The sequence below is a fragment of the Nerophis ophidion genome, linkage group LG24, assembly GCF_033978795.1.
Source record: "Nerophis ophidion isolate RoL-2023_Sa linkage group LG24, RoL_Noph_v1.0, whole genome shotgun sequence".
Lineage (NCBI taxonomy): Eukaryota > Metazoa > Chordata > Actinopteri > Syngnathiformes > Syngnathidae > Nerophis > Nerophis ophidion.
In genome coordinates, this window is record NC_084634.1 from 11,492,909 (window position 1) to 11,509,485 (window position 16,577).

General features: G+C 39.8%; 1 protein-coding gene across 8 annotated transcripts in view; it reads right to left on the reverse strand.

Annotated features, from left to right (window-relative positions):
• The window catches only part of fam49a (family with sequence similarity 49 member A), a 100,439-nt gene that overhangs the window by 43,929 nt on the left and 39,933 nt on the right, over positions 1 to 16,577 (reverse strand). For 7 of the 8 annotated variants that reach the window (XM_061886521.1, XM_061886520.1, XM_061886514.1 and 4 more), the window contains one exon: positions 14,360 to 14,406. The exons of the other annotated variant lie outside the window; for it this stretch is intronic. The gene's annotated coding sequence lies outside the window, so the exon portion shown is untranslated. The remainder of the gene's footprint in view (positions 1 to 14,359; positions 14,407 to 16,577) is intronic. 8 annotated transcript variants of the gene reach the window in all.

Here is a 16,577-nt window from a genome sequence, read left to right on the forward strand (position 1 = left end):
GAGTACCTCGAAGGTAGAAAAGCACTAATCATGTATAACCCATTTACCATTTTCCTCCAGCGACCAAAGGTCAATTGAGGTGGAGACCATTGATTTAGAAGGAGATCTCTCTTGCACCATTAATTATCCAAAGTGTAGAATTGGAGTATGTCGGACTTGGGGGATTATACCTAAACCACAAAAACGATGATTGAATCCACTAGAACGGTGATTCCCAATCGCCGTGACGCACCCAGTTGTTCAGCCGAAACAGACACAAAGTGGAGCCCAACCATCATCTAACTGCCTTCCGGGCTGTCCAACCTTTTAAAGCAGGGGTCTCAAACACGCGGCCCGCAAGACGTTATTTTACGGCCCGCACTATGTTGGTGCGGCCCGCGAGTTTTATATGAATGGCACTTTACTGACAAACACATTTTGGGAGAACATCCGCACCGTAACCCAACAGAACAAATACCCAGAATCCAATGCAGCCCTAACTCCTCTGGACTACAATAGGGGGCGGGGTTGGGGGGTGTATATTGGAGCCCGGAAGAGTTAGGGCTGTATGGGATTCTCCCATGTTCTCCCAAAATGTGTTTGTCAATCTTGTTTGGTGGGGGCTCACAGTGTGGCGCATATTTATAACAGTGATAAAGTTGTATATACGGCCACCCTCAGTGTGACCTGTATGGCTGTTGATCAAGTATGTCTTGCAGTCACTTCCATGGGTCTGCAGAAGCCTCATACAATTTGTGACTGGGCTGGCACACTTTCTGTAGGGTGGATAAGCGAACGAGTCGACAGGTTGTAGAGGACGCTAAAGGCAGTGCTATCACGGCACGCCCTTAATAATGTTGTCCAGGTGACAACCGGGAGAATGATTGCCCCGGGAGATTGTCGGGAGGGGCACTGATATTCGGGTGTTTCCCGGAAAGATCGCGAGAGTTGGCAAGTATGTTGCTAAGGCGGGAAAGCCATTCAAAGGAGGTGAATTCATTAAAAAGTGCATGTTAGATTTTTTAAAGAAATCTTTTCTTGCAGCCCAGCCTCACCCAGTTTCTGCATCCAGTGCCCCCCAGGTAAATTGAGTTTGAGACCCCTGTTTTAAAGAGACTGCTTTCAGAGGTCAGTGCCATTTTATTTCAGCTCTTATCTTACTTGAAGTCAATGATCAGAAACCAATCTGAACTACTCGCTAAACATGATTTGAATTAGGGCTGGGCGATATGGCCTATTTTTAATGTCCCGATATTTTTAGGCCATATCACGATACACGATATATATCTCGATATTTGGTCTTAGCCTTGAAGGAACACTGGATGCATATAATCCAAGCAGTATGATGATTCTATTTGTCTACATTAAAACATTCTTCTTCATACTGCATTAATATATGCTACTTTTAAATTTTCATGCAGAGACGGAAACCACAACTAAGTCAATTTAGCAAAACTGTATTTATTAAACAGTCATTAAGCAGTGGCACAAACATTCATGTCATTCCAAAACAAAGTGCAAGATTGTCAGAGACATTTTAAAACAAGCTATGAGTGCACTTTTGTGCATGATGTCACTAAGATGACATATCAAAACAACACTAAATTAAAGTGTACTTTTTGTACAGAATGCCACTACAATAGTTTGAAACAAATAAAGTGCACTTTTGTGCATGATGTCACACAATATATTTCAATAACTGTCAGATAAAAATGAGCTGCATAATAGGAAATCAAAAGTGTATGTCCTCCGCAATGTGGTAGGTTACTGTGGACATTATCTCCTTCTGTTGTTGACTCTTTTTTTTTTCTCATACGGTGTTGATCTGGAAATGGTTGCTTCGGCATTTTGTTGGTGTGGCACCGAACGGAGATGTTGACATGCAGAGTTTCAAGCACTCCTCATTCTCTAGTGGGTGACTTTTCAAATGATGCTACTTTTTGTAGCAACGCTTTTGCCGCATAAATGTTGAACATATTCCTGCTTGAGGCCAAACCACTGCCGGACGATGGATCCCGTGCCGTTTTTCTTGGTAATTAATTCTTCCTCCATTTGTTACCAACCTTCTCTCTCTCGTATTACCACCCGCACCTCTCCGTTAGCTTCACAGCTGACGTTAACATGTCGCTACATCTCTGCTCCGTGGGAGCGTTTCACGTTGCACACGTGAGGTGTGTAAGAAAGAGTGGGAAAAACATGCAGTGTAATGCCCGCAGCTAAAAGCAACTGCGTGAGAACGTATACTCGAATATCACGATATAGTAATTTTCCATATCGAGTATATCGATATATCGCCCAGCCCTAGTGGCCACTAGACGCAGGTTGGCCATTCTTTTGAATTTCCCTACATACTGACTTTTAAAGGCCTACTGAAACCCACTACTACCCACCACGCAGTCTGATAGTTTATATATCAATGATGAAATATTAACATTGCAACACATGCCAATACGGCCTTTTTAGTTTACTAAATGACAATTTTAAATTTCCCGTGAGTTTCGTCCTGGAAACGTTGTGTAATGATGACGTGTACGCAAGACGTCACAGGTTTTTAGGAAGTATGAGCGCTGCACACACACACACAGCTAAATGTCATCTGCTTTAACGGCATAATTATACAGTATTTTGGAGATCTGTGTTGCTGAATCTTTTGCAATTTGTTCAATTAATATTGGAGAAGTCACAGTAGAAAGATGGAGTTGGGAAACTTTAGCCTTTAGCCACACAAACACACAGTGATTGCATGTTTAAAATTCCTGGAGGTGAAACTTTCCAATGGATCAGAGCGCGGTCAAGAGAACATGAATCAAGACCGGATGTCAACCAGCAGGTTTCGGTGAGAAAATTGTGGTTAAAAAGTCGCTTGTGGGCGGAGAAAAGCTGAGCTTGTGTCGTCCATAAAGCTGCCGTCGACTCCCGAGACACTGCGCGTCAAGACACCCGTGGACGTACACCTCCGACTATCAGGTACTGTTAAACTCACTAAAACACTAGCAACCCAATAGAAAGATAAAGGATTTCCCAGAATTAACCTAGTGAATGTGTCTAAAAACATCGGAATCCTTCCCAATCGTGTTTTTTTTTCACTTTTTTTTTTCGAAGTCCATCGCTATCAATATCCTCAAACACGAATCTTTCATCCTCGCTCAAATTAATGGGGAAATTGTCGTTTTCTCAGGCCGAATAGCACTTTTTGTTGGAGGCTCCCATTAAAAACAATGTGAATATGTGAGGAGCCATCAAACATGTGACGTCATCGTCTGCAACTTCCGGTAGAGGCAGGGCTTTTCTCTTAACACCGAAAGTTGCAAACTTTATCGGGGATGTTCTCTACTAAATCCTTTCAGCAAAAATATGGCAATATCGCAAAATGATCAAGTATGACACATAGAATGAACATGCTATCCCCGTTTAAATAAGAAAATCTCATTTCAGTAGGCCTTTAAACAATTATGTGTACGCATGCATATATCCGGAATAGTAGGCAAGCGTTTCTAAAATGCCGTTATGCTGGCTTTCTAAGCACGAACAGTGCCATTGAATTTGAGCCTGCTCATTCTTGCTCACGTGAACAGGATGCTGTTTGCCATTCATGCCAGACTTTTGGGGATTAGCCAACTGCGCAAAGCTTAGGGGAGCTTCGAGGCGCGGCTACATGGCCTGGCTGCTCACGACGCCCCTCGGTTGGGATCCCGCCGGGGCCACCGCAAATCCATCTATTCATCCATTTTCCACCTCTTGTCCCGTTCGGGGTCGCAGAGGTGTACTGTTGCCTATCTCAGCTGTATTCAGACGGAAGGCGGTGTACACCCTGGACAAGTCACCACCGAAATTTCCGCTTAAGAAATTAAATTTCACAGACTGTGGCATGGCGAAAATTTAACATCGATAACCGAACTGTTTTGGGTTGCAAAATGAGTGGTCGCGTTAAACAGTTGACAGCTATAGACAAGATATACAACACTACTTCTTTCTGCGGCATGTGAGCGCGATAAACAGGTGGCCGCTATACGGAGTCATAAAACTGTTTTGGGATGCAAAATGAGTGGCCATGTTAAACAGGTGACCGCTATAGACAAGATAAATAACTAGAGGTGTCCAATATAATCGGCCGGTAACTGCTTTAAAATGCAATATTGGAAATAATCAGAATCGGTTTCAAAAAGTAAAATGTATGACTTTTTAAAACGCCGCCGTACGGAGTGATACACGGACGTAGGGAGAAGTACGGAACAGTTGCGTCTCCCAGTCATACTTGCCAACCCTCCCGATTTTCCCCGGAGACTCCCGAGTTTCACTACCCCTCCCGAAAATCTCCCGGGGCAACCATTCTTCCGATTTCCACCCGGACAACAATATTGGGGCCGTGCCTTAAAGGGGAACATTATCACAATTTCAAAAGGGTTAAAAACAAAAAAAATCAGTTCCCAGTGGCTTGTTTTATTTTTCGAAGTTTTTTTCAAAATTTTACACCTCCCGGAATATCCCTAAAAAAAGCTTTAAAGTTCTTGATTTTCGCTATTTGCGATGCGACTGTCCATTTCCCTGTGACGTCACACAGGGCTGCCAATACAAACAACATGGCGGTTACCACAGCAAGATATAGCGACATTAGCTTGGATTCAGACTCGGATTTCAGCGGCTTAAGCGATTCAACAGATTACGCATTTATTGAAACAGATGGTCGGAGTATGGAGGCAGATAGCGAAAACAAAATTGAAGAAGAAACTGAAGCTATTGAGCGAATAGCTATTGACGCTATTCAGCCATAGCATGGGTGTACCTAATGAAGTGGCCCATAGCATGACTGCCTTACTAACATCGCCGGCAAAATGTGCGGACCAAACGATCAAGACTTTCGCATCTTGTGACACTGGAGCAACTTAAATCCGTCGATTGGTAAGTGTTTGTTTCGCATTAAATGTGGGTATCTAGTTTCAAATGTACATACAGCTAGCGTAAATAGCATGTTAGCATCGATTAGCTGGCAGTCATGCTGCGACCAAATATGTCTGATTAGCACATAAGTCAACAACATCAACAAAACTCACCTTTGTGATTTCGTTGACTTAATCGTTGCAAATGCATCTGCAGGTTATCCATACATCTCTGTGCCATTGTCCGTCTTAGCATCGCCGGTAAAATGTGCAGACACTCAATGGGGGTCTGGCGGCAGATTTCTTGCCAGTGGTGCAACTTGAATCCCTCCCTGTTAGTGTTGTTACACCCTCCGACAACCCACCGACGAGGCATGATGTCTCTAAGGTTCCAAAAAATAGTCGAAAAAACGGAAAATAACAGAGCTGAGACCCGGTGTTTGTAATGTGAAAATAAAAATGAAAATGGCGGGTGTATTACCTCGGTGACGTCACGTTCTGACGTCATCGCTACAAGACCGATAAACAGAAAGGCGTTTAATTCGCCAAAATTCGCCCATTTAGAGTTCGGAAATAGGTTAAAAAAATATATGGTCTTTTTTCTGCAACATCAAGGTATATATTGACGCTTGCATAGGTTTGGTGATAATGTTCCCCTTTAAAGGCACTGCATTTGCGTGCCGTCCCACTCACATAATATTTACGGCTGTTTACACACACAAGTGAATAAAATGCATACTTAGTCTAAAGCCATACAGGTCACACTGAGGGTGGCCGTATAAACAACTTTAACACTCTTACTAATATACGCCACACCGTGAAACCACACCAAACAAGAACGACAAACACAGTTCAGGAGAACATCCGCACAGTAACACAACATCAACACAACAGGAAAAATACTCAGAACCCCTTGCAGCACTAACTCTTCTGGGACGCTACAATATACCATATACACAAATGCACTTTGTGACTTCAATAATAAATATGGCAGTGCCATGTTGGCATTTTTTTCCATAGCTTGAGTTGATTTTTTATGGAAAACCGTGTTACATTGTTTAATGCATCCAGCAGGGCACCACAACAAAATTAGGCATAATAATGTGTTAAGTCCACGACTGTATATATCAGTATCGGTTGATATCGAAATCGGTAATTAAAAATTGGACAGTATCGGAATATTGGATATCGGCAAAAAAAGCCCTCATTGGACATCTCTATATATATAACACTACTTTTTTCTGCGGAATGTGAGCGCCATAGACAGGTGTCCGCTATACGGAGTCATAAAACTGTTTTGGGATGCAAAATGGGTGGCCGCGTTAAACAGGTGACCGCTATTGACAGGGTATATGACACCACTTTTTTCTGCGTGGGGACATTTTTGTGGCAAGTGAGGGCCATAGACAGGTGGCTGCTAACACAGGTTTGACTGAAGCTGCCCCCCATTTTTGCAGTTACAACATTTGTTGTTCAACTCAGAAGACTAGCTATTTATGTTCATAACATGTTTCATAACTCGTAACAAAATAACTAAACATGGAAACTCCAAATCATAACTTTTCATCATCACAATTTTTTAAAAACTTTTTTTCTGACTACAGTAGAGGATCTAGATCATGGGTGTCAAACTCTGGCCCGCGGGCCAAAACTGGCCCGCCGTGTAATTTAATTTGGCCCTTGAGGCAATATCAATTTAGCATTAGAGCTGGCCCGCCGGTGTTATACAGCGTCGGTGCCGCTGTAACACTGCATTCACCCCTAATACTCATACTTGCCAATCCTCCTAATTTTTCCGGTAGACTCCCGAAATTCAGTGCCCCCCCAAAAATCTCCCAGGGCAACCATTCTCCCGAATTTCTACCGCTTTACACCTGGACAACTATATTGGGGGCGTGCATTTAAGGCACTGCCTTTAGCGTTCTTTACAACCTGTCGTCACGTCCGCTTTTCCTCCATACTAACAGCGTTTCACATAATATTTGTGGCTTTTACACACACACACACGCACAAGTGAATGCAAGGCATACTTGGTCAACAGCCATACAGGTCACAATGAGGGTGGGCGTATAAACAACTTTAGTACTATTACAAATATGCGCCACACTGTGAACCCACATCAAACAAGAATGACAAACACATTTCGGGTGAACATCCGCAGCGTAACACAACAGAACAAATACCCAGACACCCTTGCAGCACTAACTCTTCCGGGAAACTTCCAGCAAACTGACCAATAATTAACGTTTTATTCATGCATTTTCTCTTGCTACTTCAAGGCTTGAATGTCTGGTTCATTCATCATTGTTATTTTATTTTCAAATTTATTATTAGCCTGTGGAAAAAAATTGATATTTACCTCAGAAGATTGCAGATAGAAAAAAAGACATCATTTTTATTTAAATTTGATTTGATATGCCATTGATATTCTTTTAATTATTATTATTATCATTATTTGAAACTGGATTTTGCATGTCACTAAAGTTATATAAGCCTTGCTTGTTCAATATTTAATGCAAAACTTGTTTGGGTCCCTATTAAAAGGTTAATTTGTTCAACCTTGGCCCGCGGCTTTGTTACGTTTAAAATTTTGGGCCACTTTGTATTTGAGTTTGACAGCTCTGACCTAGATTTTTCCATAAACTAAACTGTTAAGTTTGAATCTAAGCATGTTTTATTCGGTTGCATACATAGCATTTAATAGAGGTTAGCGTTAGCTGAGCTAGCTGCGGGCGACAACCAAAGTAGAGTATTTTGGAAAAACGCATGTTGTCGGTTTGCTTTTAATCTTGCGTAAGTACATAAATCAATGAGTCATTTTCGGACATTTGTAGCGCAGTGATAAAAAAAACATGTAAATGAAAAATTACCTAGGTTTTTGGGGGGATATGTGCTTTTGAAAAGAGGCTGGGGGGTATGGAAGTAGAATTGTCTCACATCAACTTACATATATCAATATGATATTAATACATATGTATATATTAATGAATATACAAATAAAAATGTAATATACAAATAAATAATTTGTATAAATAAACGTGTATTTGTAAATATATTTTTGAGATTTGAAAATATATACAAATAAGATGTATAAATATAAAAATGTGATGTACAAATAAATCAATAATTTTTTAAAAAACGTGCAGTTGTAAATATATTTTTGAGATTTGAATATAAATATGCTTGATTTTGTATTTGTATTGAATTTGCATATGTGGATCGCTTTTTTTGCTTTTGTGTCGATGAGACATTACTACCACAAATCAGATGAACAAATAAATGTGACCTACTCACTCCCCTGAACAACCAGCAGAGGGCACTGCAGCCAGAGCGGTCTGGGTCACAGAGTAATATATGCATTATATGCAAAATACCCAGAGTTCTCTGCACAAAAACAATCCACAGCTTTAGAGCGAGAACGCACTGCGGACCTGAGCTTGCTAACATTAGCTAATGCTAATCTACCCAGTTAATCTGAAAGACCATGCTAGTTGCTTATTTTATTGCATCAATGTCGTTTAATGACCTTGTCCCGATGTAGATACTGATCTTTTATCAGTGCAATGTGTGTCAAATCATCATCATATATCAATCATCATATGACTCTCCCTAGTGTGCCTCTGATTGGCTCGCCAGTGTCTGACCATGTCTATGACCATGTCTATGACCCAGGTCGCTATGGCTGCAGTGAGCCTGTTGCTCAGGGGAGTGTGCAGGTCACATTTATTTGTGCATCTGGTTTGTGGGAGGAATGTCTCATCGACACAAAAGCAAAAAAGTGATCCACATATGCAAATTCAATACAAATACAAAATCAAGCATATCGTATTTATATTAAAATCTCAAAAATATATTTACAAATACACGTTTATTTATACAAATTCTTGATTTATTTGTCCGTCACATTTTTATAGTTATAAATGTTATCATTTTATTTATTCGTATATCACATTTGCATTTGTATATTTATTAATACATGCATATGTATAATTATCATATTGATAAATATAATTTGATGTGAGACAATTCTGTGTTGGCCTTGTGATGAGATGGCGACTTGTCCAGGGTGTATCTTGCCTTCACAATGCAGCTAAGATAGGCTCCAGCACCCTTCGCGATCCCGAAAGGGACAAGCGGTAGAAAAAGGATGGATGGATAGGGGGGCATCACTCCATCTCGGACACACAAGAGATAAAAGCCGTAGATGAGGGCTATTCAACTACATCGTGAAGAGGGCTGCACTTTCAAGAGCCCAAGGTCCCAGACATCAAAATTTGGATGTTTCTATAGAAAGTGCCTCCGCAGGTTATAGTCCTTTGAGACTGCGTTTACTTATTTATAAAGTAAACACATCGGCTTTCACACTGCACTGTCAATATGTTCATTTTTCACCCCTTGCAACTCATTTCCAGCGTGTGCAGCTAGACGGATAGTTAACAGCATGGAGAAACAGAAGCTTCATTTTGTAATATATTATATGTGGTTGCATATATTGCATATTTGTTATATTTTATATTGATACTATGGTGCATTTTTAGTGTACTTTATACCTGCATTATCCTTTTGTAACTGAGCTACTGTGTAAAACAATTTCCCTTGTGGATCATTAAAGTTTGTCTAATGCAGGGGTCACCAATGCGGTGCCCGCGGGCACCAGGTAGCCCGTAAGGACCAGATGAGTAGCCCGCTGGCCTGTTCTAAAAATAGCTCAAATAGCAGCACTTACCAGTGAGCTGCCTGTATTTTTTTTAATTGTATTTATTTACTAGCAAGCTGGTCTCGCTTTGCTCGACATTTTTAATTCTGAGAAAGACAAAACAGAAATAGAATTTGAAAATCCAAGAAAACATCTTAAGACTTTGTCTTCACTTGTTTAAATGAATTCATTTATTTTTCTACTTTGCTTCTTATAACTTTTAGAAAGACAATTTTAGAGAAAAAATACAACCTTAAAAATGATTTTAGGATTTTTAAACACATATACCATTTTACCTTTTAAATAACTTCCTCTTCTTTCCTGACTATTTAAATTAATGTTCAAGTATTTTTTTTTATTGTAAAGAATAATATATAAATTTTAATTTAATTCTTCATTTTAACTTCTGTTTTTTCAACGAAGAATATTTTTGAAATATTTCTTCAAACTTATTATGATTAAAATTCAAAAAAATTATTCTGGCAAATCTATAAAATCTTTAGAATCAAATTTAAATCTTATTTCAAAAGTCTTTTGAATTTCTTTTAAGATTTTTGTTCTGGAAAATCTAGAAGAAATAATGATTTGTCTTTGTTAGAAATATAGCTTGTTCCCATTTGTTATATATTTTAACAAAATGCAGATTGGATTTTAACTTATTTAAAACATGTCATCAAAATTCTAAAATTAATCTTAATCAGGAAAAATTACTAATGATGTTCCATAAATTCTTTTTTAAAATTTTTTCCAAAAGATTCGAATTAGCTAGTTTTTCTCTTCTTTTTTTTCGGTTGAATTTTGAATTTAAAGAGTCGAAATTGAAGATAAACTGTGTTTCAAAATTAAATTTTCTTTTTTTTCCTGTTTTCTCTTTTAAACCGTTCAGTTAAGTGTTTTTTTCATCATTTATTCTTTACAAAAAACTTTCCGTAAAAGGAAAAATAAATGTACGACGGAATGACAGACAGAAATACACAGTCTAATGTCTAATGTTTTATTGATGATTGATTTTCATTTTTTTAAATTGTTTTTCTTTCTCAGTTTTATTTCTTTATACGTCTTCCTTTATTTAGGTTTGTAAGACTGAAAATATAAACATTACAAAAGTCAATTTTGTACTTTACATTAATAATATCCATTGGGAATTTACTTAAATAAAATAAAAGGTTTAGTATTAATACACACAATAAACATTGCACACTTGTGGTTTAACACAATTGAACTTAAAGGCCTACTGAAATGAGATTTTCTTATTTAAACGGGGATAGCAGGTCCATTCTATGTGTCATACTTGATAATTTCGTGATATTGCCATATTTTTGCTGAAAGGATTGAGTAGAGAACATCGACGATAAAGTTCGAAACTTTTGGTCGCTAATAGAAAAGCCCCGCCCGCCTCTACCGGAAATCGCAGACGATGACGTCACCCGTTGAGGGCTCCTCACATCCTCACATTGTTTTTAATGGGAGCCTTTAACAAAAATAGCTATTCCGACTGACAAAACGACAATTTCCCCATTAATTTGAGCGAGGATGAAAGATTTGTGTTTGAGGATATTAATAGCGACAGACTAGAAAAATAAAATAAAAATCAAGTTAAGAAAAAAAAACGCGATTGCATTGGGACCTTCAGATGTTTTTAGACAGATTTACTAGGATAATTCTGGGAAATCCCTTGTCTTTCTATTGTATTGCTAGTGTTTTAGTGAGTTTAATAGTACCTGATAGTCGGAAGAGTGTGTCCACGGGTGTCTTGAGGCCAGTGTCTGATGGAAGTCGACGGCAGCTGTATGGACGGCACAAGCTCAGCTGACCTCCGGTAAGTGGCGACTTTTTACCACAATTTTCTCACCGAAAACTGCTGGTTGACATTTGGTCGGGATCCATGTTCGCTTGACCGCTCTGATCCATAGGAAAGCTTCACCTCCGGGAATTTTAAACAAGGAATCCCCGTGTGTTTGTGTGGCTAAAGGCTAAAGCTTCCCAACTCCATCTTTCTACTTTGACTTCTCCAATATTAATTGAACAAATTGCAAAATATTCAGCAACACAGATGTCCAAAATACTGTGTAATTATGCCGTTAAAGCAGACGACATTTAGCTGTGTGTGTGCGCAGCGCTCATATTCCTAACAGCCCGTGACGTCAAGCATACACGTCATCATTACGCGACGTTTTCAAGAAAAAACTCCCAGGAAATTTAAAATTGCAATTTAGTAAACTAAAAAGGCCGTATTGGCATGTGTTGCAATGTTAATATTTCATCATTGATATATAAACTATCAGACTGCATGGTCGGTAGTAGTGGGTTTCAGTAGGCCTTTAAATAGGCCTCACGTAGATTAAGCGCAAACTGAACGGAGGACAATGATCCCTAACACACTTTGCATTTGGAAATTCTTCACAGATATAAAAAGGGACTCCGTTGGCTTCGCCAATGGGGGCATCTTTCTCAAATCTATTGTCCATTGGACGTGCTTCTATCGATCAATTCCAACTATTGATCTTCTTTTTTCCAGGTCGCGAGCCTTTGGAATAGGCTCGCGACCTGGGGGCCCAATTTTTCCACTACGGTGGGGCTTGGGTCCCAGTCAAATGTTAACAATAAATTAGTAATCTTACTATTGATTTTAATCGCAAAGAGTGAATGCGTGAGTTCCCTCCGGGTACTCATGCTTCCTCCCACTTCCAAAGACATGCACCTGGGGATAGGTTGATTGGCAACACTAAAAATTGGCCCTAGTGTGTGAATGTGAGTGTGAAAGTTGTCTGTCCATCTATGTTGGCCCTGCGATGAGGTGGCGACTTGTCCAGGGTGTACCCCGCCTTTCGCCCGATTGTAGCTGAGATAGGCGCCAGCGCCCCCCGCGACCCCAAAAGGGAATAAGCGGTAGGAAATGGATGGATGGATGATGATATCTAACTCACTTACAGTTTACAACCTTGTCAAATGTTATATAAACCTTGTTCATCCATCCATCCATTTTCTACCGCTTGTCCCTTTTGGGGTCGCTGAGTCATTTACATAAAATATTAATCAAGGCTTAGATCAGACGAATTATAAAATAAATATTGATAAAACATTGAAACATGTATTATCCTGTAATTAATCAAATGAATAATAAGTAATAATAATATTTGTTTCTTGAATAAACGGTCAATAAAATTAAAGCTTAAATAAAAACACTGTTTCATCAATATTGTCATAATTTTTGTGCCAAAGAAACTTCTCTCTGACATACTTATCTACTTGTTGATTTCCCCTCGGGGTAGGGCTGGGCGATATATCAATATATACGATATATCGCGGGTTTGTCTCTGTGTGATATACAAAATGACTATATCGTAATATTCGAGTATATGTTCTCACGCAGGACTTTTAGCTACGGGCGTACACTTCAGGCTCTTCTCGCTCTTTCCCATGTCTCCTTCTCGCAGACAAGCAGGCGCACATTCTTACATACGTCACTGTGGAGAGGCGGAACCGACGAGCCGACAGCGGAACCGGACAAATGGTTGTCCTGACCACGATGGCGGCCAGGAGGCGGGGCATGCAGCAGAACGGAGAGGCGGGGCACGCTTAGAGTGGCACTGCAGCCATCAGCGTCAGGTGCGTACACCACACACCTGCGCTTAATCGGTACATCTTCTGCTGCAGAATAAAATGGGCGAAGGAGGAGCAATCGTGGCAGAAGTAGTAGGAGACAACTGGACAGACGATCAGACGAGCGAGCAGACGAGCGGGAACAACCGAGAGCCACGGAGCAACCGAGACGAGCACAGGAAGACAGCGACTGAAAAGGAGCCCGGCGCGAGCAGAGAAGGAGGAGCTGAAAGAGCGACCAACTGACACTGCAAGCCGCTTTATTGAAAAATAAAGAGTCAAACCTGTGCGAAGCTATGTCGTTCCTGTTTGATCCATGCAACCCACAAGATGGCGGCAGGGAGCCGTTCACAGTCACACATTGTCACGTCACACGTCACATACACGCCCTCGCAGAGCAGAGAGGTAATGGCGTGGCTAACGTTAGCTGCTAACGTAGTCGTACGAGAGAAAGTTGCTGCGGTTCTGGTAACAAATGAAAGAAAAATTAATTCCCAATAAAAACAGCAGGGTTTCCATCGTCTGGCGGTGGTTCGGCTTCAAGTGGGAATATGTCAAACAGACAACCGTAATTTGTCAAGTGTGGCGGGAAAAAGCGTTGTTATAAAAAGTAGCATTACTGCTAATACTATGTAGCATCGTTTGAAAAGTCACTCGTTAGAGAATGAAGAGAATTCCATAACCTTAGTAACATACCACATAGTGATGGCCGTATACTATTTGATTTCCTATTATGCAGCTCATTTTTATTTGACACTTAAAATGTCTCCGACAATCTTGCAATTTATGGTTTTGAAATGACTTCAATGTATGTACAGTTGCTTAATAACTGTTTAATAAATACACTTTTGGTCAATTGACTTAGTTGTGATTTCCCTTTCTGCATGAAAGTTTAAAAGTAGCATATATGAATGCAGTATGAAGAAGAATGTTTTAATGTATACACATAGAATCATCATACTGCTGTGATTATATGCATCAAGTGTTCATTCAAGGCCAAGGCAAAATATCATAATATATATCGTATATCGCGATTTGGCCTAAAAATATTGTGATATTAAAAAAAGGCAATATCGCCCAAAACAAAATCTACATTCAGCAGAAATGGCCACCTAGCACCCACAATGCATTGCGAAATCACATGCCCTTTCACACCCTCCAGTAAATGTGCTACTTTGTGAGTGTGTGTGTGTGTGTGTTTCACCTTCTATGTCGCAGGACTTCAGGTTGCGAACATGCGTGTTTCTTTTTCTGAAACGAAACAAAATAATTGCTTTGAAATCAGTGGAAGGAAACCAACAATCCTCCAGCTTGTTTGACATGGTGGGCACGATATAAACACTTGCCCTTTTTCTCCCGACACTTACTAGTGTCCACACCCCTTCCACCATCAACACACATCACTGAATTATTCAGAACTGAAATGGACACCCTTGAATCCCAAAACCGAACAGAATTAGCCTCCGGCCTGCTTTGTGTCCTCTGGAGGATTAGATATCAATGCTCACGGTCCCAGGGATGAAAGACCACTTCTCCAGGGTGGGAAAGATGAATTGGGGGTACCAGCCTATTCTGCTATGCTTGAGGGTGCAGAGGTCTTGCTTTGAATCCAAAACCACAGAAACGGCCTTGTGCCAGATAAGAGTAGTCAAATGGTGGTTCTGTCCCGGGCCGCTTTTGGCCAGCCTGAAGCACAAAAGTAGCAGAAAAAAGGTGTGATGCTGCAGTCTGGGAACAGTCTAGCGGGACAGTGGATGCTCTGCTTACAAGGGCAGGACGGTGTGGAGCGTCTCTACGTGGTGTCACACGAGTGGATTTTACCTGCATCGTGCACAAAACACGCGTGCACACACTCACGTGGAATTTTAAAAAACATCAAATCCTGCCAAAATGCCATATATATATATATATATATATATATATATATATATATATATATATATATATGTATACACACACACACATATATATATAAATATATATACACACACACACACACACACACACACACACACACACACACACACATATATATAAATACATACACACACACATACATATATATATATAAATATATACACACACACACACACACAAATATATATATATATACATATATACACTGTACATACATATATACATACATATACATATATACCAGTGGTTCTTAAACTGGGTTCGATTGAACCCTAGGGGTTCGGTGAGTCGGCCTAAGGGGCATAGCCTCCGCCGCAGTGGTCAAGACACACCCGACTCATGAATTGATTAACGTGGACCCCGACTTAATTAAACAAGTTGAAAAACTTATTCGGGTGTTACCATTTAGTGGTCAATTGTACGGAATATGTACTGAACTGTGCAATCTACTAACAAAAGTCTCATTCATTCAATCAATCAATCAATCACTCAATCAATCAATCAATCGTGTAATTAAAAACGTCTCCCTATTATTGTATCGGGACTGCAAAGTTTAAATTTGAATGACAATAAAAAGGAAGTCTAAGTATTATGGATACCCCCCAAACAATGTTCCCTCTAATTTTCCATCTGATTAGCAAGTGTGTAATTTGTTGTGAGTTCATGCTTTTGTTCTTTGAACAAGGTGATGTTCATGCACGGTTCATTTAGTGCACTAGTTAAAAAAATATAACTTTGTCTTGAATTTGAAAAACAAAACAAAAAAACAACTTTATTTTTCACTAAAGAAGCGTTCGGTGAATGTGCATATGAAACTGGTGGGGTTTGGTACAGCCAACAAGGTTAAGGACCACTGATATATACATATACATATATATGTATAAATATATATATAAACACATATACATACACATATATACATATATATACATATACACACGCATGTATATGTACATATATAAGTAAATGTGTATATGTATATATATGCACACATATATATGTATATATATATATATATATATATATATATATATATATACATATATATACACATATATACTGCATATATATATATATCAATCAATCAATCAATGTTTACTTATATAGCCCTAAATCACTAGTGTCTCAAAGGGCTGCACAAACCACCACGACATCCTCGGTAGGCCCACATAAGGGCAAGGAAAACTCACACCCAGTGGGACATCGGTGACAATAATGATCCAGTGGGACGTCTGTGACAATAATGATTATGAGAACCTTAGAGAGGAGGAAAGCAATGGATGTCGAGCGGGTCTAACATGATACTGTGAAAGTTCAATCCACAATGGATCCAACACAGTCGCGAGAGTCCAGTCCAAAGCGGGTCCAACTCAGCAGCGAGAGTCCCGTTCACAGCGGAGCCAGCAGGAAACCATCCCAAGCGGAGGCGGATCAGCAGCGCAGAGATGTCGAGGCGGATCAGCAGCGCAGAGATGTCCCCAGCCGATACACAGGCAAGCAGTACA